We start from the raw sequence: 16,465 nt of genomic DNA, 5'->3' as shown, positions 1-16,465 counted from the left end.
TTTAGAATTGACAAATACTAGTATTATTAATGTAAAAAATATTAACCTTCCGTTTAGAGCCGGCAACTCTTCTATCTCTTTTTTCGTCTGGCTCTCCTGGAATCTTCTTTGTCCACAGGATATGAACTATGCGTATGTTTGAAACTGTCATTATCGTCAATGGAATTATGAAATGAAGTAACAGTAAACTAATTGTATATATTGTCTTAGATTTAGACGATGACCATATCTCCGTACAAATTCCTACAAATTGTCCTTCATATAAAACTTCCACGAACTTAGTTCTGAAGGCTATGGGTAATGCTGCACAAGCAGCTAAAACATACGTAGCTAGGATTACAAACTGAGCATTTTGTTTGCTTATTCTTTTCTTTAACGGCTGAGTAACTACATAATATCGATCACAACTAACGACAACCAGACTCAACGATTTCTGCAAAAATAAACTCCATTGAATGTATTTAAACAAAGGACATGCAGTTGATCCAAACGGCCATGAATCAAAAAGTAAAATATGAAGATTTGTTAAAGGAATGCAAAAAACGATCAAAAACATGTCATTGAATACTATGCTAGATATGAAAATGTTACTGATGGTTCTTGTTTTTTCTCTTCTACAAACATTCAGAATGTAATAAATCCCAATATTTCCTAAAAGTCCGACGACAAATGTGATGGCGTATAAAGTGATCACTACGAGGCTCACTGTAAACGGTAGTGCATATTGGTCAATAACTAACGAAGAATTAAAAGTGAAATTCGCTGTTCCGTTAAGAAAATATGCTTCAGATTCTTTTAAATCTATGTATAATTCCTCCATTATCGCTACTTTAACTGTCGATCCAACTTGTAGACTATATGAATCAATTTGCGTTCCGCTAACACCATACGTGTTAAACTTTAAGTTCAAAACTCCAAAAAAAAGCAAAAATATACGTTGAGACTTGCATATGAACGTATGTTACACTCATTCCATGCATTCTATATCAGTACTTTCACAAGAAAAGGAACACGATTTCATGACCATATCATAGTTAAGCTGTACATGCTAAAACAATGTATACTGTAGTGATAACAGTTGTTAACAGCTTTTAACTGGATAAAAACAAACTTTATAGTACCTGCGTTTCTATTTTTACAACCTAATAAGGACGATCAGACTGTCAATTTTAATTATCACATGGAAAGCATTTTTACAGCAGCCAGCTGCTCTCCAAGAAATAGCATCATGATTCTCTGTACGACCGTTCTAGTCTCCAATAAAAACATTAAGTTGAAGTCTACAAAGTACAGTATGACATCCGAATGTGCAAATTTAATCGAAAATTATAATCCGGTTGTGGTCAGTAATTCTGCGCGCAAAATCAGGCTATTTTGCTTCAGGCGAAAAGAGCTGAAAAATGGGGATCTTTTGGTACACTTTTTTTATAGTATATGCTCTGTGTGAAAATAAGACCGTTCTATCGCGTGATAATCTTTATTTTGAGTGTCCCCATCGAGGGGTACAGTCGTCCCCATGGAGGGTTTCAGTCTTCTCCATGAAGGGTTAAAGTTTTCTCATGGAGGTGTAAAGTCGTCCCCATGGAGGAATACAGTCTTCTCAATGGATGATTACAGTCTTTCCCATGGATGATTACAGTCTTCCCCATGGAGGGGTACAGTCTTCTCCATGGATGATTACAGTCTTTCTCTTGGAGAGTTACAGTCTTCTCCATGGATCGCGGAGGGGTACAATCTTCCCCATTAAGGGATACATTCTTCTCCATGGAGGGATACAGTCCTCCCAAAGGAGGTTTACAGTCTTCCCCATAAAAGGTTACAGTCTTCCCCGTAGAGGGGTACATTCCTCCCCATGGAAGGGCACAGTCGTCCCAATGGAGGGATACAGTCGTCCCCATGGTGGGGTACAGTCTTCCCAAATGGAGGGTTACAGTCTTCCCCCTGGAGGGTTACAGTCTTTCCCATGGATGGTTACAGTCTTTCCCATTGAGGGGTACAGTCTTCCCCATTGAGGATAGCAGTCTTCCCCATGGAGGGGTATAGTCGTCCCCATGGTGGGGTACAGTCGTCCCCATGGAGGGGTACAGTCGTTCCTATGGTGGGGTGTAGTCGTTCCAATGGTGGGTTACAGTCTTCCCCCTGGAGGGGTACAATCCTTCCCATGGAGGGAAACAGTCCTCCCCATAGAAGAGTACAGTCGTCCCTATGGTTGGGTACAGTCGTCCCAATGGAGGTGTACAGTCCTCCCTATGGGGGGAGGGGGGGGGTACAGTCTTCCCCATGGAAGGTTACAGTCTTCCCCATGGAGGGTTACAGGTTACAGTCTATCCCATGTATGGTTACAGTCTTTCCCATTGAGGGGTACAGTCTTCCCCATGGACGGGTACAGTCTCTCCCATGGCGGGGTATAGTCGTCCCCATGGTGGGGTACAGTCGTCCTCATGGAGGGATGCAGTCGTTTCCATGGTGGGGTACAGTCGTTCCCATGGTGGGGTACAGTCTTCCCCATGGAGGGATACAGTCTTCCCGATGGAGGGTTACAGTCTTTCCCATGGATGGTTACAGTCTTTCCAATTAAGGGATACAGTCTTCCCCATGGAGTGGTACAGTCTTCCTAATGAAGGGGTACAGTCGTTCCCATGGTGAGGTACAGTTGTTCTCATGTTGGGGTACAGTCTTCCCCATGGAGGGGTACAGTCTTCCCGATGGAGGGATACAGTCGTCCCTATGGAGGGATACAGTCCTCTCCATGGAGGGGTACAGTCGTCCCCATGGAGACGTACAGTCGTCCCCATGGTGGGGTTCAGTCGTCCCCATGAAGGAGTACAGTCCTCCCCATGGAGGGTTACAGTCCTCGCAATGGATGGGCACAATCCTCCCCATGAAGGGTTGTACAGTCCTCCCAATGGAAGAGTACAGTCGTCCCCATGGTTGGGTAATGTCGTCCCCATTAAGGGGTACAGTCGTCCGTATGGAGGGGTACAATCTTCCCCATAGAAGGTTACAGTCTTCCCCATGGAGGGCTACAGTCTTTCCCATGGATGGTTGCAGTCTTCACCATGGAGGATACAGTTTTCCCCATGGAGGGGTATAGTCCCAATAGTGGGGTACAGTCGTTCCCATGGTGGGATACAGTCTTCCCGATGGAGGGGTACAGTCCTTTTTATAGAGGGATACAGTCTTCCCGATGGAGGGGTACAGTCCTTTTTATAGAGGGATACAGTCCTCTCCATAGAGGGGAACATTCGTCCCCATGGAGGCGTACAGTCGTCCCCATGGTGGGGTTCAGTCGTCCCCATGAAGGGGTACAGTCCTCCCCATGGAGGGTTACAGTACTCGTAATGGACAGCTACACTCCTCCACATTGAGGGTTGTTAGTCCTCCCCATGGAAGAGTACAGTCATCCCCATGGTTTGGTAAAGTCGTCTCCATGGAGGGGTACAGTCGTCCGTATGGAGGGGTACAATCTTCCCCATAGAAGGTTACAGTCTTCCCCATGGAGGGCTACAGTCTTTCCCATGGATGGTTGCAGTCTTCACCATGGAGGATACAGTTTTCCCCATGGAGGGGTATAGTCGTCCCAATAGTGGGGTACAGTCGTTCCCATGGTGGGATACAGTCTTCCCGATGGAGGGGTACAGTCCTTTTTATAGAGGGATACAGTCCTCTCCATAGAGGGGAACATTCGTCCCCATGGAGGCGTACAGGCGTCCCCATGGTGGGGTTCAGTCGTCCCCATGAAGGGGTACAGTCCTCCCCATGGAGGGTTACAGTACTCGTAATGGACAGCTACAATCCTCCACATTGAGGGTTGTTAGTCCTCCCCATGGAAGAGTACAGTCATCCCCATGGTTTGGTAAAGTCGTCCCCATGGAGGGGTACAGTCGTCCCTATGGAGGGGTACAGTCTTCCCCATGGAATGTTACAGTCTTCCCCATGGAGGGCTACAGCCTTTCCCATGGATGATTACAGTCTTTCCCATTGAGGGGTACAGTCTTCCCCATGGAGGGGTACAGTTTTCCCAATGGAGAGGTATAGTCGTGCCCATGGTGGGGTACAGTCGTCCCCATGGAGGGGTACAGTCGTTCCCATGGTGGGGTACAGTCGTTCCCATGGTGGGATACAGTCTTCCCCATTGAGGGGTACAGTCATCCTTATGGAGGGATACAGTCATCCTTATGGAGGGATACAGTCCTTCCCATGGAGGGGTACAGTCGTCCCCATGGAGGCGTACAGTCGTCCCCATGGTGGGGTTCAGTCGTCCCAACGAAGGGGTTTAGTCCTCCTCATGGTGGGGTACAGTTGTCCCTATTGTGGGATACAGTCTTCCCCATCGAAGGTTACAATATTCCCCATGGAGGGGTACAGTTGTCCCCATTGAGGGGTACAGTCTTCCCCATGGAGGGATACAGTCTTCCCCATGGAGGGGTACAGTCTTCCCTATGGAGGGATACAGTCTTCCAGCAAACTAGTTTCTGCTGTTTATCCCTGGAAAATAATTATCCGTACAAAATTTAAATGCATACTAAAAACAAATTAATTATCAAACTGATGTTAATCCCTAGACATATTTTACAGTAGAATTGACGGAATCATCACAAACTTAGTTGTACATGTACAAATAGGTAGAGCCGTCAACTTTGCGTGTTTCCAAACGAGGAGAATGTGAACGATAGATAGATTCCGAACGACAAAAATGTGAACGTTTGAATAGATATGATGACAATAAAGTTTGATAATTTTTTCTATTTATTCAAAGTTTTTAATCGAAACCAAGTAAGTCGTGTGATATATATGTATGACGCCAGTCTCCAACAAACAATTTGTAATAGGTAAGTTAATGTCGTATGTCACTATTTTTTATGACATTTTACGTGCAACTAGAGCATGACGAACTGTATATTAACACTGCATGGATTATATGTATTCCTAGATATTGCATTAACCTACATCCAAAATGAAGGAGGACAAAAAAAGATTGAAAAAACGGGAACATTTTGTTTATATGTATCATTCGATCCCGATCTGCCTCTAACATAGAACCCAATGTTGCATTACATCAGCGTGTCTGTATGACCAGTTAGTCTCTCAACAAAATGGATATTAAGCAGTGATATCGCATATACCGTTCTTATGTTCGGAGTTGAGGGGATTTACTCAAATGGAGCCCATGTAACATCACTCAAATCCAACAGCTTCTTTCTTTCTTTTTTTTGGAAATTGCAAATGTATATCGTAAAATGTTATAAACAGTACATTACTTTCACACTTTCTTAGGAAAAACAAATCAACTATCCAAAAATAGAAATATGAATGTATAGACTAGATGAAAATATCGCAAAAAAATAATTGATTGTGACAAACAATGAATTTGTTTTTCGAAATCATGTTCTACGAATTCGAAATATCTTTAAGAATGATATGATATTGCTTCTGCATTTGACGCATAAGGTTGCTGAAAAATACAAGGTACAAATGGATAAAAACATTTACGCTCAAGTAAAGATATCGGTAGCTGAGGAATGAGTTTGACGTTTTTGCAGTAGTATTTAAAAGCAGACAGTTTTGTGTCGAAGGATAAGTATCGATGACGTAACTATATACAATCGAATGTTTAGTTATATTAAGGAATCTAACATATTGTTTAGTACGTAAAATGGGCGAGTTCAAATAAACAGGAACTAAATAAAAACAAATGGTTGAATAAGATCATTTCTCCCAGATAATCATACATGTCCAAGACAGATCTAGATGTCTATATCGTCGATATCGACATTTGTCGATATGATGCACTCGTGCAAAAACCAAATGTCGATTTCGATGACGACACCAATTACAAAACCTAATGTCAATATCGTCGATATTGACAATGTCGACGCAATATCGACTCGATATCGATGATGACTTAAGATGATTTAATACAAATAAGACATATTAAGCTGATCAAATTAAGACCGAATCTAAAGATTGATATAAGGTAATGGATTTGAATAGTGTAACGGGGCTTTCAGTCCGGTATGCGGTTTAAATAGAACAAAAGAATTCGAACTCTTGTGTTTAGAAGGTAGAAAAGTGAACTGAACTTTGTGTACGGTTGTCAAGATGACACAAAAGTTACTTTCCGTAAAAACATTATGAATATTTGCATTCACGTTAATCAATTTTCATATTGTACAACTGTTAACAATGCAACTTGCAAACAATAGTTTTTAAAACGACCATAAGTCAAGTTGTTACGTCAATTAGGGGGCCTCCTTATAAACTGCTACTTTTTTTTGCCCGACAGAGAAAAAATCTGGGAAAAATTACGAATATTGAGAAATGAATTATCAATCGGTTAAGACCATTCCCAAAGTGGCACACCTAAATTTGACATTTGTACGCAATTTCAAAGTTGGGTGTTATATGGCGGAGTTTTCCTCATTGATTAACGCATCAAACACACCCCGTCCTATATATGTAACATCACATGACTTTTTAGTGATTAAAACTATTATTTAAAAATAATATTTGCATGTTTGACATGTTTTTTTTCTTAAACAATAACAATTACTCCGACAGTCATAATTTCTATATTATTTTAAAAGTTTTGTTACACATTTTGTTACACCTTAGTTATGCGGTAACCCGGATTGGTTGACCATTGTCAAGTTGAGTTTTTGGGGTATCGGCTGCTAACTTCACATCCATGTTAAACAATTGTACTTTTATTTTTTATACATCTTATATTGATCTTGTAATTTCTTGTAATTTAGTTTGCGTCTTATTTCTTTGGTGTCATGTTTTGGCTATGTTTGTGTTCGATCATACAGTATTGACAAGTCGCCAATGGCGTTATCTTGTTATTTCTTGTGACTCTTTGCGTCTTATTTGTTGATTGCAGTTGGGTTTTTTTTTTGTCATATGTTTCGATCGTACAACGTTTTAAAAGTCGACAGTTGCCCGCCGACATGGTGTGATTTTTTTTTTCTTTTGATGTGTTTGCATCTTAAATTGGGATTGCAGTTGTTTCATCGATTTCTTTTGTGTTATATTTTCGATACATTTTTATTCGATCTTATAGCATCTTACAATTGTCCGTCGACATAATGTGATATTTTTTCTTTGATCGCTAATATTATTCATAAGATTTGATTTAATATTATTTAAATCTTTTTCTTTTCTTTATAGTTTACCCACAGTCGAAAATTTGTTAGACATTAAGAGCCGTGCATACGAGATTTTGACTTAGTTAACTGTTTTACATTAGACTAAATTTTATTATAGTTCTTCGCATAAGGACTCGGTTGTATTATAGTACTTTACTTAAATGACTGTCCTACTGTTAGTTGTATGCTAGTTCTTCACAACTCAGAAACAGATTCAAGAATATTAAAGTTCTTTGCATAAGGACTCACTAATATTAGTTTTTACCTTATACGGTAGCTCGCTATAATTTTAGTTTTTCTCATACATGCTCACTATTACAACTACTAGTAGTACACGAGTGTCTTCATATTTCATGTACTACACATACATATATATTACTCTAGTGTGTTTTCATTCTTGTTCAAACTTTTGGGGTCCTATTTAGAGCTAACAATGTCGCTACTAGTGCCCCATAATTAGTATTGTTTTTGCAAAGATTATTTTAAGGATAATTTAAAAATTAAGTCTTGAAATTGCATTTGTGTTTCATGAAGTAATCAACAAAAATCTTTTACGTATTAACCCAAAGTATGATGAACTTCAAATCTAAACACAAATGACTACTGTGCGTGATATGTTAGTCAACCAATTATTGGCGGTATTACCATAACTCATGCAAACCCTCAGATTATCTTCAATTTGGTCTAACAGTATGTTTAACGTACGGTCGGATGATTGTATCTGCAATGTATGCAATATAAAAATGGCGAAATTATTTCAGGAAAGCCACCATGTAAGAGACAAAAAAAGACATCCGTCAGTAATGTGTAAACATCGGACAACATAACCTTGAAATACTTTATATGTCAAAGTTTTTGGAAGCTATGGAGGAACATATTATTGAGTCGCCAACTAATCCCACCAAAGATTTTCTTTGCGATACATTTCTTGTCAATAACATGTAGTATGCCACATTGGTCTGAGAAAAATCGCCCGCCAACGCGATCTTCGTCAAATTCCCGACTTTGACGCTAACACGGTGCTTAAAAGAACAGCGGCTTGGATTAAAATTGTACTTGTAGACAGTCTTTGATAATCTGTTACAGTTTTATACAAGAGTAAGTCCTTTGTTGTTAATAATAAAAACGAAACTATTATCATGTTTTGGAAAATATCGACAATTTGCTTGATATTGACAAATCAAAAATTCAAGTCACATGGTAATTGTTGGGGATGCTAACACCTTTGACATATTTTGTAAGTTTAAAAATGAATATACTGAATACCTTTTTTGGGTGTTAACATTTCCGGTTGACTGGCATATTTTATAGAATGTACAGCCTGTTTTATTTAAAATTTATTTTGATCATGGTGCTGGTCTTAAAAAGATAACGAAAATTAAGCATATTTTCTTTTAACTGTTCTTGAACAGAACTCCAATCTAAAAAAAAAGAGTTCAGATGATCAAGTTCTTTGAACAAAGAGAGAGGGGAAACCAATGGCACTGCTATATCATCTCAGCAATTATATCACAAACAAATATAGCTTGTGTTAATAAATATATGAAGCAGAAGAAAAACAACTGTGCATCTGAATTACCATCAGTACTACAAATATATGAAGGATACATTAACATCCCTTCTGTTATGGATAAGTTTGACACATTCTGTATGGAAAAAAAAGACAGTTCCTATTGTGGGATAACTTTATTCATATAGATTATTTCTTCTACATATCTTTATATATTGCTTTCTATAGTTCAAATTGGAATCTCAGATTAGCATCACTTTAAAACCTCTCCCCTCTGTTCCATGCCTTTTGGTCGGCATATGTACTTCAGAATAATTCCAAGACATCTGACTGTCAGATGTATAGCAGAACTTCCACACAACATTTAAACGTGCATGCTTTCAAAATGGGGGCTTTTCTGTCAGCGTAACAGGTAGGGCATGTCAGTTGCTTGCACTAGACGAGGCTTATTAGTCTCTTATACACTGTGATGTTAAGAAATCTATTCGGGAACAATCTCCATAACTTCTTGATAAAACTACTGTCTATATTCCTTTTCGACACTGCAAAAAAAAAAAAAAAATCAAACAAGCAATCAAAGCGGGGGTTCCAACCACATGTTCCCCATACAAACGGATCTGAACACAGGACTCTTCCCCGGAACTGCCACTGGATTTATACATCAGATGCATCACAAAATATATACATGTTATGATATATACTAGTATATGAAATAAAGAAAAATATAAAAAGAAAATGTTGAATCATCATTAATGTCTACGAAACCACAAGATCCTACTTAATTGACCATGTTTTCAAATCATATGAAATGTTTCCATTGGTCTTTACTTGTTGGAAAAATGTACTGAATTCATTGCTAGCTAAATTATCAATGTTCGGTTATTGCATATTCTTTAGAGCTGTCTGTTTAACTAATGAATTGAAAAAGAGGGGATGGATATACGAATTTAACATTTGGCTATATTTTCAACACATTTGACCGTTCAACATTGATAGTAAAAAACGTTGAATGTACTAGTAAATGATATGAACCTCAGAGGTCTTATATTATAGGACTACAATAACCCGGTAAATAGAATAATTGAAATTGAGTTAATTGTGTGTGAGAGGCGCTTTTTAGCAACTTTATGAGTGTGTATTATATAATGTTACAGTGTAACAAACCTATCAAACACACCCGTAAAAAATAACATTATCTCCCCTGGAAATGCTTAACAACAAGACACAAAAAACTGCTACTTTTTTTTGCCCTATATCACATAATTATGAAAACACATTAGATAGGTAGGGGCTACTGTGGTTGTGTACATGTTTGAATGTGTAGGTGGCACACTCAGAACGATCGTCTCTAGATTTTTTAAAAATTTTCTACCATCGGTTTCCGGGTTCTCGTAGCAACACGTTTCTTTCCCTTCCAGCTATTCCTGATTATGAATTAATCTAAAACATGCATTTATCCTAAAGCAACAACTATTAAACAACTCACCTATACCAATGGGGATCGTCTAATTCCTAACTGATTCCTTTAATCGTACCTGTCCTGACGACACCCATCGTTGTCGCGTCTACCATTGGAGGTAGCGAAATTACATGATTTGACAGGAGAGCGAAATAAACAAGGGGAGCAATTTTATCGAACCGCATCCCGTACTGCTTCATTCTGTACGTTTTGTGACTACTCATTATTTCGGATCTATGTATCCGGGATCGCAATCCATGTTGCCCGTTAGCATAGGGAACCAACTATTTTGTAACGTCTCCGTAAGCTCACAACTTAGTCTATTTAATGTTCACATGTTTAATCGTATAGATATTCATAAAACAGTACATGTATAATATAAAAAGTAAAATCACAAAAAAACTGAACTCCGAGGAAAATTCAAAAAGGAAAGTCCCCAATCAAATGGCAAAATCAAAAGTTCAAACACATCAAACGAATGGATAACAACTGTCATATTCCTGACTTGGTACAGGCATTTTCCTATGAAGAAAATGGTGGATAAAAATATAGGTTCACAATTATAATTTCCAATTCAACTTGTTACTTAATTCCAACTCTATAAAACAACATGTTACTTCATTCTCATCTGTAATATAAATGACCAATATAAAGTTTCTCACAAGATCGTGCTATAAACATCTTTTCTTAATTTAGACTAAACATTGCTTTATGATTTTTTGATAAACTTATAAATGTTATTGCAACTCTAATGTGTAACTCATGTACCGTATAAACTGTCACATTAATCAAGATGAAAGATCATTAAACTGATTAAGTTCTGACCATCAACTCTTTGATGTAATTGACCACGCCACAATAGTTTCGAGACTGATCCTAATATGGAGCTCTTTGATTTAGTGATTGTTGTTGGTTGCTGTCTGTCATATTTGATTTTCTTTTATCAATTATAAATAATTGGCAAACATTTGTTTTCCCATTTGAAATATTTGACATTTTGTCATGCCGGTAAGTGTTGCTCTTTGCTGGAGCCTGTATGGTGACCTATAGTTGTATAGTCCTCATCCTTTGTTTTGTCTGGTGGTTTGTTTTCTCATCGTACAAAATCTCCTTATCTTAACATTTAATTAAGGTACGTAAACGAAACTAAACACAAACTATGAAGAACATTTTGAAATGATATGAAATTGATATCATCTTAAAAAGACGAACAGGAGAATATAAGGAAAACTGTAGCACATAGATATTTTGGAAAATAATTTGTCGATATCGACTCCTTGTCGTCGATATCGTCGAAATTGACTACTGTATCAGATGGGTATATTAAGTTTGAACAATTCAAAAGGGGGAAGTCCATAAAAACTTACAAAATCAAACATTAGACTTTATCAACCAGCGGAATGAATGGAAAACAACTGTTAAATTCATGACTTGGTACAGGCATTTTCCGACGAAAATGTGCGGTTAAACCTGGTCTTTTAGCTAGCTAAATCTCCCCATGTATGACAGTTGTTTATAGCTACGTTATAGTTACGTTGCAAGTGTAAAGTGCGTCGAGTTTTGCTTCGTTGGACTCCCCGCGTACACAGTGAAAATATTACTTTAAATTAAATGATTACTTCTCGAAATTCTGTACTCAAATTCAGTTTTAAGATGATATATCATTGCCACTGAAATTTCCGTTTTATTGATATGAAATTAAAAGGGTTACAACGAACTTGTTTACTGAGTATGAATAAATGAACCATCTTCACTGTGTGAAAAAGCACCGAAAAGGCAAAATAAAGCGTGATGTTGTGACTACTTGGTGAATCGAAATCTTATTTTTTGACGTTTTGAGATATATCAAATACACTTGAATGATTTATAAAGTAAAAAAATATTCGAATGCTCCCTATGAATTTTGTATTGATAAAACAAAAATTTAAATAACAGACACCCTAAGATTAAATTGTAATCAAAATTATCAGATTCTGTTCCTTACTTATATAAGTTGAAGAAAAAATCCTATGATGAAAAATTTAAGTGGTACAAGACGCCACTCTAACTATCACGTGGTCTTTTGTAATTTTCATTTTCAAATGACCACAAAAAGTAAACGTTGAGCCTCTTTTTAAAAATATAATTGCTGCAGATCACACACAACAGGCCAAAAAGCATTAGTGAAACATGACATGAATATAAGGTTTCACTGGTAATTAAACGGTAATCAGCAACGGACAATACATAATGAATATATCAGATATCTTTCGGAATTTTGGATCCTCAATGCTCTTCAACTTCGTAATTTATTTGGTTTTTCTTTTACTTTTTAAGTCGAGCGTCACTGATGAGTTTTTTTGTAGACGAAAATATATTGTATTTTTTTTACCATGATTAATAGCCAACTGGCGGATAGCAGTTACAAATGTAGTTCAATATTTAGATTTTATTAAGTTTGAACAAATAATCGACAACTAAATTCAGGAAATATAATATATACACGTATACAAATGTAACAGTGTGTTCTTATGTTGTGTTGTTACATCTCTGTCCTAGGTTAGGGGATGGCTGGACGCCTTCAACAATGTCCTGTATAAAAAAAATTATTCAGTTAACAAATTTATTAACACGAAAAGTAATACAATGCACGGTTGGAAAACAAGTGACTAGTCACTTATACCAATTCCTTCCCTACATTTTTATCCCTGCTGCATCATGTATGTGCTTGTCCGAAGTCAGGACCCTGTAATGCAGTGCTTGTCATTTGTTGCTGTGTATCATATCGTTAATTGATGAGTACACAAATCAGGCCATTAGATTTCTTGTTTGAATTCTTTAACATGTGTGATGTCGGGGCCTTTTATAGCTGCCTATGCGGTATGGTATTTGCTCATTGCTTCTAGGTCATTAGGTATCGGTGGAGAGATTTCTCATCGACAATCATACCACATACCATCTTCTTATATTTTTTAGATTTGTATAACGATTGATAAAATATATATACGATAGCGAAAACCCTTTACAGTGATGTGATAGCACAACATTAGAACATACTGAAAGAAATCAGTTGATAAAGATTTACTTATCAGCTCACTATGAAGCTTAAAACCACTTATAGAAAGACAAAAGACACAAACATACCAATCTCAGAGTAATCGTAGTTACCGATCTTACTTCAAACCCTTATAAGTCCACTAATGAAAAGACCTTCTAGTCAAACAGATTATAACAAGGTCTACCACTGTCAAACTGTCTAATAAACAATATTCAAGGCTGTTTGATATATCAAATTTAATCCTTTCCTGGTGGAGTACACACACACCTTTGGATCCACGACATTAACAAATGTGATTGTATGACTCACCCTGTCTCTATTATGTTTAAATTACCGACTAAATATAAAAATAAGAAGACAACTGACAGCTAGCAACATATGAAGTGGATGTTAGCAATTATAGGCAACCGTACGACCTTCAACAATGAGTAAACCCAAACCGTATGGTCGGCTATAAAAGGCCCTGCAATGAAAAATGGAAAGTTTACATTAAAATGACTATTGTTCAACAAATTTCTTCTACTGAAGATACAATATATGGCCACAAACTATGAAAATTAAGAAACACATCATTTACACCTTTCATATCTTGACTTACATATAGCTGCTAACTTCTAGGTAATTAGGTATCGATGGAGAGCTTTCTCATTCACAATCATACCACATACCATCTTCTAATTTTTAGATTTGTGTAACGATTGATAAAATACATATACGATAAAGATAACCCTTTACAGTGATATTACAGCACAGTTAATAAAGACAGTCTTGAAGATTGACTCATCAGCTCATTATGAAGCTCAAAACCACTTATAGAAAGACAAAACCCAACTATATGCGGGAGTTTCTCGCTGCATTAAAGACCTATTGGGGGCCTTCAGCTGTTGCCTGCTCTATGGTCGGGTTGTTGTCTCTTTGACAAATTCTCCATTTCCATTCTCAATTTTATATCAATCTTAGAGTAATCGCAGTTACTGATCTTACTTCAATAAGTCCACTAATGAAAAGACTTTCTTCTCAAACAGATTATATCAAGGTCAAACACTGTCAAACTGTTATATCGAAGTCAACCACTGTTTAACTGTCTAATATACAATATTCAGTTCTGCTTAATATATCAAATTTAATCTTTTCCTGGTGGAGTACACACGCACCTTGTGATCCACGAAACTAACAAATGCCATAACCGAACTTTCGTCATTCTGATTAACAAGAAAAACGTTAATAATTTGATTAAAATCAAATCCTAAAGGTTACATAGATTTTGTATGACTCACTCTATCTCTATTATGTTAACAAAACCGACTAAAGCTCATCTCAGTTATTCAAAATAATCTGGTGCTTTCATTGATTTTATCACTACAAAATTTTAAAAAAAAACATGTTTGAATCACAATTCTGAAAATTGTAAGCAAGGGTTACCAATTACCACCCTAGCGAAGAACAGAATAGTGTGGGGCATTTTCAACTTCATGTTCGGTTGGAAACATTCTCCCAGTAATATTGTTAACATTTGTAAATTTATTGTAATTGTTGAATCATTATGGTATTGGCAACCATTTAACACCCATGAATAAAGAAAATCCCTTCTGAAAACCGGTTCAGACAAAGAAAATAAACAGTTGATATCAAATTAAGCTTAACCTAAGAAAAGCTCAAAATCAGGTCAACCATGGTGGAACTTACGAATGATCTGAGATTTGTAATTACAAAACTTGTCAATATATTCAATAAAAATCCTTTGCATATCTGTAAGTAAGAAAACGCGGTAGAAAACTGTTTTTGTTCTCGATATTGTCTAAGTCAAAATAGAATGACCATTGTTCAACAAATTTCTTCTACTGAAGATACAATATATGGCCACAAACTATGAAAATTAAGAAACACATCATTTACACCTTTCATATCTTGACTTACATATAGCTGCTAACTTCTAGGTCATTAGGTATCGATGGAGAGCTTTCTCATTCACAATCATACCACATACCATCTTCTAATTTTTAGATTTGTGTAACGATTGATAAAATACATATACGATAAAGATAACCCTTTACAGTGATATTACAGCACAGTTAATAAAGACAGTCTTGAAGATTGACTCATCAGCTCATTATGAAGCTCAAAACCACTTATAGAAAGACAAAACCCAACTATATGCGGGAGTTTCTCGCTGCATTGAAGACCTATTGGGGGCCTTCAGCTGTTGTCTGCTCTATGGTCGGGTTGTTGCCTCTTTGACAAATTCCCCATTTCCATTCTCAATTTTATATCAATCTCAGAGTAATCGCAGTTACTGATCTTACTTCAATAAGTCCACTAATGAGAAGACTTTCTTCTCAAACAGATTATATCAAGGTCAAACACTGTCAAACTGTTATATCGAAGTCAACCACTGTTTAACTGTCTAATATACAATATTCAGTTCTGCTTAATATATCAAATTTAATCTTTTCCTGGTGGAGTACACACGCACCTTGTGATCCACGAAACTAACAAATGCCATAACCGAACTTTCGTCATTCTGATTAACAAGAAAAACGTTAATAATTTGATTAAAATCAAATCCTAAAGGTTACATAGATTTTGTATGACTCACTCTATCTCTATTATATTTAACAATACCGACTAAAGTTCATCTCAGTTATTCAAAATAATCTGGTGCTTTCATTGATTTTATCACTGCAAAATTTGAAGAAAAGAGACATGTTTGAATCACAATTCTGAAAATTTTAAGCAAGGGTTACCAATTACCACCCTAGCGAAGAACAGAATAGTGTGGGGCATTTTCAACTTTAAGTTCGGTTGGAAACATTCTCCCAGTAATATTGTTAACATTTGTAAATTTATTGTAATTGTTGAATCATTATGATATTGGCAACCATTTGACACCCATTAATAAAGAAAATCCCTTCTGAAAACCGGTTCAGACAAAGAAAATAAACAGTTGATATCAAAATTAAGCCTAACCTATGAAAAGCTCAAAATCAGGTCAACCATGGTGGAACTTACGAATGATCTGAGATTTCTAATTACAAAACTTGTCAATATAGTCCATAAAATTCCTTTGCATATCTGTAAGTAAGAAAACGCGGTAGAAAATTATTTTTGTTCTCGATATTGTCTAAGTCAAAATAGAATGACCATTGTTCAACAAATTTTATCTACTGTAGATACAATACATGGCCACAAACTATAAAAATTAAGACACATTAGATTTTCCTTTTTTTTATATTTGTATAACGATTGATAAAATACATATACGATAAAGATAACCTTTTACAGTGATATTACAGCACAGTTGATAAAGATTG

Source organism: Mytilus californianus, unplaced genomic scaffold, assembly GCF_021869535.1.
Source record: "Mytilus californianus isolate M0D057914Y unplaced genomic scaffold, xbMytCali1.0.p SCAF_5, whole genome shotgun sequence".
Taxonomy (NCBI): domain Eukaryota; kingdom Metazoa; phylum Mollusca; class Bivalvia; order Mytilida; family Mytilidae; genus Mytilus; species Mytilus californianus.
This window is presented reverse-complemented; position numbering follows the sequence as displayed.